The 17,129-nt window shown below is 32.4% G+C and overlaps 1 long non-coding RNA gene across 1 annotated transcript; it reads right to left on the bottom strand.

Annotated features, from left to right (window-relative positions):
- Positions 1 to 4,522: 4,522 nt before the first annotated feature.
- On the bottom strand, positions 4,523 to 5,462 carry LOC126264227 (uncharacterized). Its single transcript, XR_007546991.1, has 3 exons — positions 5,392 to 5,462; positions 5,020 to 5,338; positions 4,523 to 4,960 (listed from the first exon to the last, which is right to left on the bottom strand). It is a non-coding gene; the product is annotated as an uncharacterized LOC126264227 (long non-coding RNA).
- Between the last annotated feature and the right edge of the window lie 11,667 nt (positions 5,463 to 17,129).

The following is a 17,129-nucleotide window of genomic DNA, read 5'->3' on the forward strand; positions in this document are numbered from 1 at the left end:
ATACTTTCGTAAAAAGCACCTTTTTGTTTTGACCTTCATCGTCATGGTCTAACCTCACTTGTACTGAGCATTCTTACGTCTTGTCATGTGTGACGATGCACCAGAAGCCACTTGCCATGGGTCATTTTGGCTGGATGTTGCCTCAAACACAACAGCATATGATAAACTACTTGCTTTTTGTTGAACATTCTTGGTCCTGGATTTGCATTTGAGGACTTTTATGACCTTACTTATTACAAGTGTAGCACCCTTACTTACTTTGTTTCTTGTGGTCGTTCTTGTTGACTGGGAAACCGAACAACACACACAAAAATTGAAGTTATCTTCATGCCGGAGCTTTCAATAGTAATAATCATTGGTTGATAGGATTCTGGTAGACCGGAGAGTTGCACTGTAAATAGCCATTCATCGTCAACTTCGAAACCAATGTTTCTGAGCTTGTGAGCGGTACACATTATTTTGCTCACATATTTCTCTACGTTTTAACATGCAGTAAGTGAAGTATTACAGAGATCATGCAGCAGCCCATCACAGCGTGTCAACCAAGAGTTATCAAATACTTATGAAAACGTATCCTATACTTCTTTTGCAGTACTACTCTCTTGTATGTGCACGTAATTTATTTAGTCAACTGGTAAATTTATCCTAGTTTTTGCCTTTGTGACTCATTTTGTGTCCACAATGACACATGTGGGGAGGTTTATGCAGTCCACAACTTCTCTTGCTGTAGATGTGTTTTTACAGCAAATCGCCAGGTTACGTAATTATCTCGGCCGGTTAACTTTTCAATTAATGCCAATTGATTGTTTGCTGACAATTTAAGAACTCTTATTCCAGATGTTACGAGAAATCACCTTTCAATTGTCGTATTGACGTTTTAGGTTAACTTTATTACTTTTCTCAGTAAAAAAGCCTTTCTGGGCTTAAAAGAATTTATTATTTCTGAAGAAAAATTTATATTTAAGAATTTAGTGTTAAAATTACAACTTAACTGTCCACAGGCGCACAATTCAAATTACAATTTTAACAGTTTATGTGTAGTTTCAGTGCACTCCTACCAGGTCATCGCATCAGTTATAATTGGCTTCCCAAGAGGAGATGAAACATTATTTGTTTTAAGTAGTGTCAAAATTTTTCATTCTTTATAATAGTGTAAGCTACATTGTGCTGTAAATTAGATTTTTTTAGAAGAATGCTTCAAGTAAACTAATTAGGGTTAACAAGACAGCATTAAGTTAACTAAGGAAAGCATATTATCATATTTTGTACGCTGGGTCAGCTCCTGGAGTAATATTTATACGATCCACATTCCGCACATTTTGGCAGATTGAAATAACCTCTTTCCGTAATTCGCCAAAGAGCATTATAGGATCGGATACAGAACAAAATAAAATTACACAAAGATCAGTTGTCAAGATTGTCAATGAGTTGTCAAAGAATACGAACCGTATTCCATATCAGTCTTCACAATTTTGCCAAACTAATTTAAGTGTTTCTTTTCTATGAAAACTTTTTTCTAAATGTTAGTGTATTTATCTTTTTGCTTTAATTCAATTCAATATACATAAATTTGAACACTGAACAATTTCTAACATTATCTCAGTCATCTAAATCTTATCAATATTAAAATTTGCCCTAATATATATTATTTATTTCCTTGAAAATTATTACTTTTTACCAGTGTGCGTTTATATTCGGATTCAAACTCAGATAAATCAAATGTATATGAAAAAATACATTCAAAATTTATAGTCAAATTATTTTATTATCATTAACCATTAGTGACAATAAAGTATGTATCTAAGGACATTTATATAATATTTAAAAAACAAAAGAAAACTTACTGCATTGTCCCGGATGTGAATCGGTACGGTCTCAGTCGGGGATCGTCGTGTCGGTACGGATATTCGAACCGGCACGACTTTGGGCGCCGTGTTTGAAGGATATAACTGTACATATTATATATATATATCAGTTACTAAATCAATAAACTATGTGTAATTTGAGGAGAAATGACAAACCAAGTGAAAAACTCAATAAAACCCAAATGTCTGCCGGCGCTTCAAGAGGTACCCGAAAACTATGCCTTAGGAATAAAATATCTGCTCTCTGCTAAACTACAGACACCTTCGGTAAATCCTGGAAATACTTCTACTTCTAACACCAATCCTTTCTCCCAACTGGCCACCCCACACCTCCAAAACGCAAAAGTTTTCCACGAAGTGGGTCACGCCTAAGAAGGTGATGTCGAAATCATCTGATGATGACGCACCCCTGCGCTCACCGAAAGGACACGAAAGTACCGGAAGTCTTTATTTCCATTAAGGTCAAAAGCCAAAAGTGAATAATTGGAACAGTTTACCAGCATCTGGTTCAGTTTTTGATTCCAATCATTGTGCATCAGTGGATATATTTTTAGTAGCTGGAGATTGAAATCTGCCCCGAGTGAATTGGACTAATGATGAGTATAGTGTTTTCATGAGTACTGAGGTTTACTCATTAAACTATCACTTATCATTAGTTGATTGGGATTTACTTTTTAGCAATATGGATGTTAATGATTGTGAGCACAAATCTTATGAAATTTTATACAATATGTTCCATCTTGATCTACCTGTAAAAAATAATTAAGAACTATGTTTCTTAAGTTGTTCTATAAAGAGCTTATGACATTAACAATTTGTTATTCATTTGCAAATATTTGAATTTCGTTGTCATAAACAAATTTAAATATTTTTCATAAAATCAAGTAGCCCAAAAAGATTTCTTTATTTGGTTACCACCAAACTGTAACCAGTTCATACGGAAACATACCTCTCTTATACATAATTTGTTTTCAGAATAAATTCAGATTGAAATCTGAAAGTACGATGTAAAAGGCAAATGCTGGAAAGATTCTAGTGTCCCAAGAATTGGATTTAAATGTACGTATAATTTTCATCTGTATTCAAGATTTTTATAATTAATGATATATTTTATGCTAAAACATACACAATTAAATTATTTAATTTAAATAAAAAACAAATAAACTATTTCGACGATTCGTTGGACACCAGGAGTTAGTTACACATTGACAGACTGATTACTATCATATAAATGAAGATGAAATGAGCTACGACAAAGCCACACGATATCGGGAAATATTTTCTCCGAGGCTATGAAATATGAAAAAAAAAATCCAAGAAATCAGAAAAAAGTACAAGAAAAAATCCCAATAAAGAATAAAACAAGGCTGAGGACTGGAATGTTCCTGCTGGAGTTCCACATATCTGTGTGTGTATAAAGCAGGTACTTTCATTTTGTTGAAATGTTTCCACAGTATGGACCTATGTTTCAACTCATCTAACATTTGAGAATTAAGCATGTTTATAATAATTATAATTTGATAATTGTGGCGAAGAAATTTTTCCTATTGTAATCTGTACTTTATGACGGTAAATGCGTTTCCTTAATAATTATGTTGTATATATTATAAATAATTATGTTATATATAGCTGTAAATCTTGCTACTGAATAATTGGAGTTTAAAATAATCGACAATGTGTCGAAACCATTTTATAACACCAAACTAAATTATCGCCTTAAGGGCGGCGTCTCCCTGTGTTAAATTCCCTATACAAACGCCGCCGACGACTTGGAGCAAATCTCAAAAACTACGCAATCAATCTATTTGAAGTTTTGGGTGTGGATTAACAAATGTTTGATCTTTGACATGACATAGTTTTAAAGCCGTAATTTTATTTAATAACAAAGTGATTGATGATCAAACTAAGGTCATTTTCTACCATTTTTGTACAGCAAATAACTCAAAAAATAAAGAATATTTTGGTAAATGAAATATGTCATGTCAAAGTTTAGATATTTAACAAGACTGTACAGTAAAAATTTTCCGAGAAAAATAATTCGTTTTTTAGATTTGCTCCAAATTAGCAAATTAAAAAAATTTCATACGTAAACCGAATAATCATAGAAATCTGTAAGTATCAGTGATTGGGGTGAAGGAAGGGGGGTATGTCATGTGTTCCACTCATTATTCATAGATGGCCTATTGACTGGACGTATTCAGGGAAATTTGTACATTTTTATACGTTATTATAGTAATATAATTTGATTCATAATACTACTAATTTCAGAATTACAAATTGGCCACATGTAAGAAAGCCATGTGAGCCTGTATCATACAAGAAATTCAAAAATAATATATATTTTTTTAAAAAATATTGATAATTGATTATTCATCATTAATTAAATTTATGTGATGTAAAAATATATTATAATCTCATTATTTAAATAGTTATCAAATTATTTAAATAGTAAATTTTTAACCTGGAAATCTAAAATGAAAATTCTGCTTATTGTTCAATATAATATAATACAATACAATTTTCATTATCTGATAAATTAAAATCAAAACACTTTTTATATACAATATTGTTTGGTTTATAATTACAGTAAAGTAATGCGTAAACTTTATAATTTGAATGAAATTTATAGGAATGGAACGTAGCGAAACAAATTATTTCAAAAATTAATGTTTTATTAAAATGTCATTTTTTTTTCTTTTCTTGCGCTTCTCTGATGTAGGATGGATCTAAACATTTTAAATTTCGCCCTCTTCTATTTAAAATTATCTCTGGCCCCAGACAATTCAAAAAGAATCTTTCCAATTTTGGAAGCATTTTGTTAATCCAAAAGTCTTCATCTTTAGGAATTACTTCGACGTGAATTTTATTTTTTGGCCCTGAATATACAATAAAATAGCATCGTTTAGCTCCTATAATATTTAGTTGGCCTTGTATTTGATAGTAATATTCGTGATTTTTCCTAAGTGCCATTTTATTGTCTTTCATTGACAAATATGGTATTTGTTTTCTTATAATCCCCTCTTCTAACGAATATCCAGATGTGAAGGCCTTATAAGAACACTTGACCTCCACAATTTCGTCTTCAGATATAATTCCTGAAAATATAAAAATTTAATTATAAAAATACACAATATAATTTATAAAAATTTGATACCATCAGGTGAAGCTCCTAAATATCCATGAAGAACGTCAACAAATAAACCGGCAGGCTTTACAATTTTATTGTATTCTTCTTCAAATTTTTTTATTGCTACCGTTTCATTTATTTTCCCGTACTTTGTAGCTTCAGTAGAAAAATTATTTTTTCTTAAAATTTTTTTAACTATACTATCACAAGATGTCGATTCTTTTAATTTTATAACATCTCCAAAATTGGAAGCAGTAAGCCGGTGCATTCTTTCCGTTAAATAATTTGGATTGTTAAATTGGCCAATTGTTTATTCGTTTATTTTAAACTGTTCTTCTTTAGTAATCTTTAAGAAAACTTGTTTAAAAATTATGTATATATACATAACGCATACGCCACCTTCAAACGTTCGCACAAATTTTGTACTGATGAGTTGATATCATTATCTGAAACATATGTTTCCGCTATGTTAGGACCATAGTTAGAATCTCCTGAAAATTTGATCCTTTTTTTTACAGATTCCCTATCATAAGGATTTTTGCGCTTCCGCTCTTTTTCATTACCCTGAGCACTTATAAATTTTTTTAGATTTTTACCTGGACTTTCATTAAAATATGATTTCCAAGGTTTTGTATGCCAATCTGAACCATAATTGTAAGAGAGGACGCTTAAATGAGCTCGTATTTGAAATGAATTTCTTTGAATCAAGTTCAATCTTTTTCCCATATTGAAACGAGCCATTATATTCATAAAAATTTCTGCTTTATTGTTGGTTTATTTATAAAGAAGTAAATCAGCCTTCATTAATAATTGCTCAATAGCACCAAAAAGATGGTGATGCAGGCCAGAAGATATAAGTTGAGTTGTTCGATCATTAGAAACGTCTCCAGTATTGGTGAACAAATACTGTTTGCAAGCACTGTGATTACCATAAACGTGATATATTGAATTTCTAATATCGGCTCTTAGATTTTCTGGATCCTGCGTATTTGCGTAAATTGCAGATTGAACTGATTTATTTAGTTCATTAATAGTATCGCTTTTTAACATCTTTCTGGCATCAACAGGGACCCCTTGAGTATCTTTTTTAATTTTGTAAAGGTTTTTACTGAAATTTTTTAATACATGGTTCATGCATTCAATTTTAACAACCTAAAAAGTATTGTGTAAATATTTGTAAAACTTATCTAACTATTATTTTATATTACAAGTTTACCTCGTGTCCATATGGTACCTTTTCTTTAATATTTTTAAAAACTGAGGAATCACCATCTGCAATAAATTTTAAGTATTTCAACCCATGTATTTCTATGCTGTTATTAAATCCCTCTACTATTATATCCTGTTCCATTGAAGATGATGAACCGGACCAATTTTTAAAACAAATATGTGTTTTAGCAGCTTCATTATTGTTTTCGGCTCTAGCGCAAATACAACAGTATTTATTCCTTACACCTACGAATAATACTTTTCCTGTTGTTTTCCCTATTATAACAGCCTACAAATTATAACATAAAATGTTATTTGTTACATATCCGAATATATTATAAACTTACAGCTCCAGAATTTTCATTATACGTATGTCCATAGCTTCGTTTAGACCATCCTCCATCTAAATATCCATCAGTTATACAGTATCAAAAATGATGAACGTGTCTACTCGCATATTGAGACGGAACATCAACACCCCTTTGTAAACAAAAAAGAAAGATATACATGCAATTATGTGGGCGGGCCGGACTGACTAGAGGGGATCATTTGGTTTTGCTGAGTTTAGCATGCGGTTCGTCTCCGTAGACGAGTCGGTGTCTTTGAACACTTTATTTAATTATTTTTAGTTTTTTTACTTATGCATTTATTTATTTTATTTAATTTTTGGGATATTTTTTATTTTGAAAAAAGAACTTTATTTTTAGAATACTTATTTTTGTTTTTAATATCGCATATAGAGAGTTACTAAATGCATTCGCTAAGATTAATTTATATTGTGCGCAAGCGCGCACTTGCACTAGCATTTTTGCACTGTATATAGCCCCTTTGGTTGACTGAACCAACGTACTACAACGCCGTATAATCAAATTGAGACATCCCTAATTAAAAATCGCTCCTTCTTTCAAAAAAATCTTTGGTCACTGTGTTTTTCATTCCCTTCTACAATATGATTTATTCAATCAATTTTTGAAGATAATTTTTGCAATACCCTCAAAAATTATTTCTTTTTACAGATTGCAATTTTAAATAAAGTATCTTAAGAACTCCATCTACATCCCAACGCATATGGAAAGTTACTACCACGATTTTAACATATTTTTAAAGCAAGTATGGAGCATATAGGTAAAGCAAGTAAATTGTGTCTCACTTCTTGAATGTCTATAAGAGCATAAACTTTCTTTTTAATTATGATATACCTTATTACAGATATTTTAGAAGAATACTGCTTAATAGGATACAAAGCTCCGCGATGTTTGGTTGTATATAATTACTTCTTTCCATGATCGGTATCGCGATTATATGATAACCGAATAAGCAGAACGAAAATACTACAACTTTAGTTCTCGATGATGTTGTCAGTGTTTTGTCAAAATATGCCTACTCCCAAGAAAATGTGGAAACACTAAAAATATATTTGCACTAAAGGAGATGAAAGTTTTAACAAAACTGCAACAGATAAATCTATTAATTATAAATTTTAACCCAACAAAGATTTCAAATCTTTATTTCCCCAGAAAATTGTGAAATAGAAATCACTATTTCATGATTTGGTTTATAAATTGTGTTAACATTATTTGAACTTGTCATCCAGACATGAAGAATCTAAATAATTTGCGACATAAAATTATCAAATATGGAAAGATTGGTAAATTAGTGTTGTTTGAGGGTGATAATTAAAGGTGAAGGAGAAAATTTCAGTGCATAGTTGAAATCTGTCGCTCACTTATTCAAGCTGAAAGAGTCAACTACGTGAATTTACTGTTGATTTAAAAAGGTGAAATATTTAAACAGTTACAAAAATAGCAACTTACCGTCTGAAGGTTTAGATTACGAGCCCTGCAAGTCACTGAAATCAAATCAGTTGCAGATCTCTCGTCGACATTTATTTTCGACAGGTAATTAATATGTGATAGGTGAGGGATAGAATTGAAAACAAGATAACTAACCTGATGTATATACACATAAATAAAATTTTAATTAATTTGTAATTAAAAAATAAAGCGAGTGAGTGTGTGATTGAGTGACATTTTGCAAACAAGTATCAATGGCAACGAATTGTTTGTCAAAAAATAAAATAACATGTCAAATTACGTTTCTTTATGGCATATGTCAGAAGTATGTAATTTATAAAAAAGTTGTCTTCTCTCAAGCATATTTGATTTGATTCTTACATTGTATTGATATAACACCAAATTGTGATTCAGTTATATCTTTTCTTATAATTCGTTTTAATCCACTGTCTCAGCAAATTGACAGAGCAAAGGAATATCGTGATGATTTTTCAATTTGTTATAATATTTTTGATGGTAGAACTGTTTCGAATCAATCTCATCCTTGTATTTCAACCTACAGTGGATGACCATAAATGATATTCCCAAATATTTAAATTTAACATAACTATATAAATAAAACTACTTTGTTTAACTTATGTCGATAATTTAATATTAGTTTGGTGTTATAAAATGGTTTCGACACAATGCCGATTTTTTCAACATCCAATTATTTAGTGGAAAAATATACAGATATACACAATATAATTATTTATGAATCACATTTTCTGTCATAAATTACAGATTAAAATATAAGCAAAAACTACTACGGCACAATTCTAATATTATAATTACTATAAACATGCTTAATTCTCAGATGTTAGATGAGTTGAAACGTATGCCCATACCATGGAAAACTATCCATAAAATGAAAGTACCTTCTTTATACACAGACAGATATGTGGAACTCCAACGGGAACATTCCTGTCCTCAGCCTTTTTGATAGAACTTTTGAAGACGGTTTCTTGGTATTGCTGTTTTCTCCTTTATTGTGACTTTTTCTTGACCTTTTTTCGGATTTATTGCATATTTTTTCATATTTCATAGCCTCAGAGAAAATAGCATGCCCTCAATCTCCGGTGATCTATCTTTCAGCACTCTAATCCGGAGATTGCATGATATCCAACCCTGTGAATCCGACAGATACAAGAGACCTTGTCTTTTGGCTGTCTGGACCTCTGCGTCTCTTTTGAATATCTTTTCTTTACTATGTAGCGATTGTTACGTACCTCTTTAGTTTTCCCTTCTATTTTCCTAAACCTTTATGGTTAACTACTCTTAGGTCATGATCTTCGAATCATTGCCCGGAGAGGGGTTTTTAGTCGGTAAAGTCCGGCACTACGTCTTGTAGATTTCCCCCTCTTTGCTCCAATAAAAAAATAATCATAATTTATTCTGAAAACAAATCAATGTTTTATTTTATGAAGCCTTATTTTGTGTTTAGTTGGGAATTCCTGTAAATATAAATAATGAATTTAGCCAAAACTATTCCCTAAAAATAACAGTTTGGTACGATCGGTTTCATTTCTAGCACTACTGTACATAAGTATTTCTGCTAATTACAATTCTCAATGAGGAATAACCTCATTAATAAAGAGAGAATATTTAACTATTAATTTTGAATTGAAGCGTAGGAGCAACTTCAGAAAGATGTGTTTCTTATGAAATAAAAGTCTGAACTGATTAGAGGTTTGTGGTAAACAAGTAAAGAAAACTTTTTGGGCTACTTGATTTTATGAAAAATATTGTAATATGTTTATATACAACGAAATTCAAATGTCTACAAGTGAATAATGCATAGAAATTCAAACAAAATGGTCCTGTAGCATAAACAACTAGAATACGTACATTATAAAGGCGTACAGGATTTGTACAGAAAGCGACTGGTACACGGTAATAAATTGGATAATGATAAATTACACATGTGGTGTGACAATGTCAACGAGGTGAGCAAGCAAGGAAACCCTTTACTGACAGAGAAGGAAGAAGTAAGCAGTTACTGAATATTGTCCATTCAGAATCTGCGGATCAATGCGAGTCAAATTCAGCGGTGGATCAAGATATCTTCTTACATTAATAGACGAATATAATAGGTGGTGCCAGGTTTTTTCCTTAAGTCAAAGAGAGAAGTTTTTGAAAAATTTAAGGAGTACAAAAGAACTGTCGAAAATAAACTGGTAATGAAATTAAGAGAGAATTAGTTGAGAAATTGAAGATCAAAGATTGCTAGGTTTTTCTTTAGAATAGAAATTAACCAAAGTAAGAAAGGAGTAACACTAAAACAAAAAAAATATATTTTAGAGAAATTCAGAATGGTAGATTGCAATCCAATTAAAACACCGTATCATTGCCACTCAAAATTTAACAGAGATTTAAAACCATTCAAAGACCCCGCACGATACAGAGAATTAATTGGTACTCTAATGTACTTTAATGTAACCGATCAAAACTGGGGCTTTACAATAACTAGTTGTGTCGTTGGATGTGGTACCGCCTTCCTTTCTGCCAATAGAACCTGGATTTGAGCCTCCTTTTCCTTTTCTTATTTCACGATTCTTGTCTTTTAATAGGAACTTTAATAGGGTCACTAAATAAAAACGAAAATATCACTACCAACACTTTTCCGTAGTTGCTACCGAAACTTGGTTAAATGACGATCGTTACCTCTGCCATTGATAACGACAGAAAAGTCTCTTATTGTTAGCGACTTTTGTCAATTGTTCAAAGTGTGGGTAGCAACCAGGGAATATTGATGAAAATTACAATTTTTTTTGAGTTGTTCGTCCTTCTTTTGTCTGAATTTAGTTATAATAGTTACCATAATCGAAAGAGAAGAGCTGTTAATTTGGCTTGTAACCTCGGTTACTAAACCAATAAACTATGTGTAGGGTCCGGAAAAAAGAAAAGCTAAGTGAAAAACTCAATAAAACCCAAAAGTCTGCTGACGTTTCCAGAGGTACCCGATTTCCTTAGGAATAAAATTTTGGAACTAGAATGTGAGATACAGAGAGTGAAAGAGTGCTTACACAGCTTTGTCGTCTAAACTAGGGATACTATCGGTAAACTCTGATAGTACCCCTACTCCTAACGCTAATCCAAAATCTTTATCCCAAGTAGCCACCCTTGCATCCCCTGCAAAGTCTCCCAGCTCCAAAACTCAGAAGACTTCTTGGAACTCGGTCACTCCCAAGGAGGTGATGTCGAAATTGTGAACCATTTATGGTTCAGTGTTGAAATTTATGTATATTGAATTGTATTAAAGTATTTTAGACCAAGTACCCTAAGAATTAGAAGAGCCTTCTCATAGAAAATAAACTCTTAAATTAGTTTGGCAGAACTGTGTAGATAGAAATGGAATACAGGTTACAGTACTTTAAATCACAAACATTTATATAACCTTGTTATTAAAGTAATTATTTAACGTTTCTAATTGAATGAAATTATTTGGTAGCGCTTATGGCTAGCCGTCTCAGTCTCAGTTTCGGCTCGAATTTTTTGACAACTTACTGACAATCTTGACAACTGATCTTTGTGTAATTTTGTTTTGTTTGGTGTCCGATCCTATAATGCTCTTTGACGAATTACAGAAAGAGGATATTTCAGTGCGAAAAATGGGATCATATAAATACTAATCAAGGAGATGACCCAGCTTACAAATTCCGATAATATGCATTCCTCAGTTAATTTAATGCTGTCTTTTTAACCCAAAGTAGTTTACCTGAAGCATTCTTCTCAAAAAAATCTAATTTACAGCGCAATGTAGCTTACGCTATTACATAGAAATAAAAATTATAACACAACTTAAAACAAATAATGTTTCATCTCCTCTTGGGAATCCAATTGTAACTGATGCGATGACCTGTAGAAACTACACATAAACTGATAAAATTGTAATTTGAATTGTGCGTCTGTAGACAGTTAAGTTGTAATTTTAACACTAAATTCTTAAATATAAGTTTTTCTCCTGAAATAAAAAATTCTTTTAAGAAAAATTAACAGGTTGTGGAGCCAGAAAAGCCCAGGGAAGTCGAGAATGGTTTACTTACTGAGAAAAGTAATGAAGTTAACCTAAAACGTCAATACGACAATTGAAAGGTGATTTCTCGTAACATTTGGAATAAGGGTTCTTAAATTGTCAGCAAACAATCAATTGGCATTAATTGAAAAGTTAACCGGCCGAGATAATTACGTAACGTGGCGATTTGCTCTAAAATCATACCTACAGCAAGAGGAGTTGTGAAACTGCATAGACCCCACCACATGTGTCATTGTGGACACAAAACGAGACACAAAGGTAAAAACTAAGATAAATTTACTAGTTGACTAAATAAATTACGTGCACATACAAGAGAGTAGTACTGCAAAAGAAGTATGGGATACGTTTTCATAAGTTTTTGATGACTCTTTGTTGACACGCTGTGATGGGCTGCTGCGTGATCTCTATAATACTTCACTTACTCTATGTCAAAACGTAGAGAAATATGTGAGCAAAATTATGTGTACTGCTCACAAGCTGAGAAACATTGGTTTCGCAGTTGACGATGAATGGCTAGTTACATTGCTACTCTCCGGTCTACCAGAGTCCTCCTATCAACCAATGATTATTGCTATTGACAGCTCCGGCATGAAGATAACTTCAATTTCTGTGAAATCAAAACTATCACAAGATGTTAAACAACCTGAAAGTGACTCAACAGTATTCTCAGTCAACAATACCAACCACAAGAAACAAAGTAAGTAAGGGTGATACACTTGTAATAAGTAAGGTCATAAAAGTCCTCAAATGCAAATCCAGGGCCAAGGATCATCAATAAAAGAAAAAATGGAAGAAACAAATCAAATTTACTTGAAAGAAGACAACTTTTTTCTAAATTACATATTTCGAATAAGGTTCAATTGGACATTGGATGTTTTGTTTATATTTTAACGTCTGGCATATGTCACAAGGAATCGTAATCTTAGCAACATAAATATTATTTTCTTTTATTTGATACACAAAATTCCTTCGTTGCTATTGAAACTTGAAAGTTCGTAAAATGTCACTCAGTCCAACACCCACTCCCAAATGTTCGTTTAGTTTTGTAATTACTAATTAATTAAAATTTTATTTATGTGTATATACATCTAGTTATCCTGTTTTCAATTTCATCCCTCACGTTGTCCGTATCACATATTCAAACTAAATTATAATAGTTGGAACTTCTCTTAGCAGCAATCTATTCTAATGGAAATATAAAGTTAACAAAGTTAACAAAAACAATTTCTTTTCACATGTTAATTATCTATCAGAATCACAGACAGTTTTTGTATGTCGACGATAGATCTGCGACTAATTTGATTTCCGTGACTTTCAGGAACAGTAATCGACATCTCCACAATAATGGCATCAAGTTGCCATTATTGTAATTGTTTAAATATTCCTAACGAGTTCCTAAGGAGTCCGCACGTTTTGACAACTCTGGCAATTTTGACAGCTAATGTGAGAGTATTTCGTTCTGCTTAATTGCTGTACTTATAATCGCGATACCGATTATGGAAAGAGGTTATTTTATACGACAAAACATCGCAAAACCTGTTATCCTACAGCAGTATTTGTGTAAAAAGCTACTTTAATGTGTGGGCAAACGCATCAAGATATTCTCCAGCTTTTCTTTTACATTTACCCAAATTCAGTTTAGCTTGAGCCGAACCAACTTTTCTAGAAAAACTACCGCCCAATCTATTACTCATTTTTAAATTTCAAACACATTACATTAATATCTTTTATCTAAAGTATAACTTGCGAATATGGTGTTGATTAATTTTTTTATAAAAACTAATCACTTTACATTACAATCGTTATGATTATTTACAGTGGAAAAATTACTTGTCAAATCCAGCCCATTTAGTTTAGCAAACAATAAATCATAGCAGATTCTATCAAATGCCTTTTAAATATCTGTATAAACAGCATCAACCTGTAAATGATTTTCAAGGGCACCAACTGTCGAGAGGTTATAAATAAGAAGGTTGGTCGCAGAAGATTTACATTTGCAAAATTCATGTTGACTCTCATTTATAATATTTTGGAACTATGGCATAATTATTTTGGAAATGATTTTTTTGGACAATCTTGGAAAACAACAAGTAAATTATCTCCATCCTTTAAGATAGGTATAACAAATGATTTTTTACGTACGTTAGGAAATAAAGTAGATTTTAAAAACATATTAAGTTTCATTGTTAGAGGCTTTGTTAATGAAAATCCACAATTCATTCAATACTGTAGAAAGAATATCATAAGGACCTCTATTACTAGATAAATAAAGACTTCTGAGTTCATTGAAAACATCAATCTGGACAAAATTATAATTACGTTTTGAATATAAACAAAAATATTAGATTTGTGTCTGCATTGAAGGCAAAAAAGTGAAACAAACAGCTAACGAAGTGTAAATACTTATTTCTTTTGTTGTTTTTGTCTTTTCAATGACGAAATTTTGAGAAGTTACCAAATAATTGTTCAAGATCAGTTTTGAAATCAAATGATATTTTGTACATATTCAGGTTTCAACAGCAATGAAGGCGATATGTTTATTAATCAAAAGTAAAACATACTTTTGTTGTCTGAAGAATATGCATCGACAAAAGTGTGTGAATTGTTAATTAGACATTGCTATTCCTAACAAATATCAAAATTTTATATATTTTCTTTGATAAGATAATAATAAAACTTAAACATCTTTTTTAGCTGCTTTTTTTCAATTTTGGTAAACTTATCACATCACATCACATAATTAGGACCTTCCTACTTTCCGCATATTTTGGCAAATTGAAATAACCTCTCTCAGTAATTCGCCTTTAGAGCATTATATTAGTGGACACCAAACGAAACGAAATTACACAAAGATCAGTTGCCAAGATTGTCAATGAGCTGTCAAAAAATATTAACCGAAACTGAGATCTGAGACGGCTAATCATTAGCGCTGTTTTTCCCCAAACCAATTTAAAATTTTCTTCTCTATGAGAAGTCTCTTCTAATTCTTAGTGTACTTGGTCTAAAATACTTTAATACAATTCAATATACATAAATTTGAATACTGAACCTTAACTGGTGCATCGTAGTTAGAGAATTTCGACATCACCTCCTTGGGGGTGACCGAGTTCCTGCGTTTTGGAGCTGGAAGACTTTGCAGGAGTGGGGGTGGCTGGTTGGGATAAAGATTTGGGATTAGCGTTAACAACTCTTCTCTTTCGATTATGGTATCTATTATAACTAAATTCAGACAGAGGAAGGACGAACAACTCAAACAAAAATTGTTACTATCAACAATATTTCCTGGTGCACTTTGAACAATTGACAAAAGTCGCTAACAATAAGAGACCTTTCTGTCGTTACCAATGGCAGCGGTAACAATCGTCATTTATCCAAATTTGAGTAGCAACTACGGAAAAGTGTTTGTTAAGGAATGAAATTGCACATTGATACTTGGAACCCCTCTGTATAGATGCCCTAACGCAAGAGTCATGCTACGCAGGGTTTTTAGTTCTTAGTTTTTAGTCTTTGACGTTTCTAGCCGAGTGCACACTTTGTAATAATATAATAAACGATTAGTTTTCTTGTAACATCGACTATTATTCTCATCACACTCACACCTCAGTTTTCAAAAGTGTTTGTAGTGATATTTTTGTTTTTATTTAGTGTCCCTCTTTTGTCTGAATTTAGTTAGTTACCAAATTCAGACAAATGAAAAAATTTGTTTACTTGGCTGGTAACCTTGGTTACCAATCCAAGAAACAACTGAATTAAATTTTTGTTTTCGTACTATAAACAGTTTAATAACCGAATTAGCGATAATGAAATGCGAAAACAGCAAGTGTGCCTGCAAAAGTCGAGTGGTTCCGAATCCTATTGGAACCGGACGGCACATCGCCAGTTCCGTGCCACAAGAAGTTCATACTAAGAGACAAAAACCGTGAATGAAGAAAATTAAAAGGCGGTTCAAATCCAGGTTCTATTGGCAGAAAGAAAGGTCAACCGCGCGGTAAACCCTGAGCACGACTCCGTTCGAAGTTCCGAAAGAGTTAACTATCTAAAGTAAGTAACAACAGCAAAATTCTTCAAAGCGCCACACCGACATCAGACCCCCAAATGGAGTTAGAGATAACGTTCGTCCTTCTGTTTGAATTTAGTTATAAGAGTTGCCATATTCAGACAAAAGAGAAGAGTTGTTAATTTGGCTGGTAACCTCGGTTACTAAACCAACAAACCATGTGTAGAGTCCGCGAAAAAGATAAGCCAAGAGGTACCTGAAAACTAGACGTTAAGATTAAAATCTCGGAACTAGAGGGTGAATTACAACGAATGAAAGTAAGTAATGCATTAAGCTGTCTGCTAAGCTACAGATACCATCGGTAAATCCTGGAAGTACTCCTACTTCTAACCCTAACACCAATCCTTCCTCCCGACCAGCCACCCCACACCTCCAAAACGCAGAAGTAATGCAGTAAGCTGTCTGCCTATGGAGGTGTTCTCGAAATCCTGACGACGCACTCCTGTGCTCACCGAAAGGACACGGAAGCACTGGAAGTATTTGTTTCCATTAAGGTCAAAATACAAAAGTTAATAGTTAGAATATGCCTGCTTACAAGGCGACGTGGAATGATAATGCAAGGTACTCAGTAAAACGCTTATTGACTATTTTACAACATTGGTGAGCTGTATACAACTAACTCTGCTCTTACAACTTAACTCTGTTTCTATAACTACGCTCTTCTGTTGTTTTTATTCTCCGTTGTCATCACAACCGTTATACACGATGTCTAGATATTCTAACATAACTTGCCTCGAGTGAATTGGACCAATGATGAGTAAGTATAGTGTTTGCATGAGTACTGAGGTATACACTTTAAACTATCAATTATCATTGGTTGATTGTGTCTTATGAAATTCTATACAATATGTTCCTACTTTATCTACATGTAAAAAAATTAAAAACTAAGTTTCCTAAGTTGTTCTCTAAAGAGCTTATAACATTAAATATTCGTTATTCATTTGTAGACATTTGAATTTCGTTGTCATAAACTAATTTCAATTTTGTTCATAAAATCAGGTAG

Source organism: Aethina tumida, chromosome 1, assembly GCF_024364675.1.
Source record: "Aethina tumida isolate Nest 87 chromosome 1, icAetTumi1.1, whole genome shotgun sequence".
NCBI lineage: Eukaryota > Metazoa > Arthropoda > Insecta > Coleoptera > Nitidulidae > Aethina > Aethina tumida.